This window comes from Capsicum annuum, chromosome 1, assembly GCF_002878395.1.
Source record: "Capsicum annuum cultivar UCD-10X-F1 chromosome 1, UCD10Xv1.1, whole genome shotgun sequence".
NCBI classification, from domain to species: domain Eukaryota; kingdom Viridiplantae; phylum Streptophyta; class Magnoliopsida; order Solanales; family Solanaceae; genus Capsicum; species Capsicum annuum.
The window spans coordinates 174860961-174862392 of NC_061111.1; the positions used below are offsets into that span (position 1 = coordinate 174860961).

At 36.9% G+C, this 1432-nt stretch overlaps 1 non-coding gene across 1 annotated transcript; it reads left to right on the plus strand.

Annotated features, from left to right (window-relative positions):
- Positions 1-259: 259 nt before the first annotated feature.
- LOC124891768 lies at positions 260-365 on the plus strand. The gene has a single exon (XR_007049865.1). It is a non-coding gene; the product is annotated as a small nucleolar RNA R71 (small nucleolar RNA).
- The last annotated feature ends 1067 nt before the right edge of the window (positions 366-1432 follow it).

Sequence of the window (1432 nt, forward strand, 5' to 3'; positions counted from 1 at the left end):
GCTAAGTAATCATTTGATTTTGCATGGCTGTGATCTGTGCCTGTAATGTGGTAAACTGATCTACCTCCACTACCCCTGCAACCTTTCTAGAAGTACTCCTCGAATCTGTATGCTAGTCAGGGTTCCCTTGTGAAATCTGATTCAGCTGTGTGTACAATTCTTTATACATCTAGCCTATCCACCTGCTGCTGAATCCAAGAGAATCTTCATGTTCGGATCCAATCCCTCAATGAAAGTATGCACAAGAATATCGTTTAACTAATGATGGTGAGGCAATTTTTGAGCATACCCTTAAATCTCTCCCAAGCTTGGTAGAGATTCTCTCTTTCTTTTTGTTTGAAACTCAAGATTTTTCTTCTTAAGCATGTAGTCTTCCCAGATAGAAGGAATTGAATAAGGAATTTACGAGCTGGATCTTCTCATATAGTGATGGAGAGTGGTGGTTCAGCATGTAGCCACCTTTTTGATTCCCCCATTAAAGAGAAGGGAAAAAGTTTCAACCTGATATAGTTAGAGCTCACCCCTTTAGGACTGTAAGTATAGCTAATTTCCAAGAAGATCTGTATATGCTGCTGTGGATCTCTGTGTGAAAGGACATAAAATTACCCCACTGAATTCAATGATTGCACCGTATTCTGCTTTAATTCAAATTGATCTCCTGGTTGGAGCTTTAGAATACTACTCGTCACATGGTTCGTGAGTGGGATTGCCACCTCATGAACAGGTCTAGCAGCTGGTTGAGTAGGAATAACTGGAATAACAGGAGGTGGAATATTTTTGGTATTTGGATTATCCAGTTTATTTCTTTGTTCATCCATTCTTCGCCTTTATTGAAAGATCTATTCTGGTTCTGCAAAAGGCTCTACCAATTTTTTATCTCTCGCCAGTCCTGGATTCAGCTAAATCTACAAAAATTCAGCAGCTAAGATCAAGTCGTTAACACTGAAACTTAGTATCAAAAACCAAAAATTTAGCAATTTACTAATTATATTAGTCCCCGGCAACAGCGCCAAAAACTTGTTGCGACTCAGACGCACATGCAAGTGCATGCGATCATACAGGTAATATAGTGATTTAGATAATCAGATACCGTTCCCACGAGGACTAAGCAACTATAAATTTAACCAACTTTTAGTTTTAGACAATGAGTATTAAGTGTTGTAAAGTATGAAGATGATTTTAAACTTAAGAATAAAAATATAAATTTAATTAATTAGAAATAAAAATGTATGACTAAATCAAGGAAAGCCATGGTTGTAAACAATAATGATAAGAATTCTAGGGTTGAGGCTTTTCGAACAATCATACAAATCTCCATTCTTATAGTAATTTAATTGATTATCGGGTTGTTGGTTTGCAAGGTTTAGGCAATGATCTTGGTCTCCCGACCTAAAATCTTTTATCTACTGAATATTGCAGCTACAACTTCCAT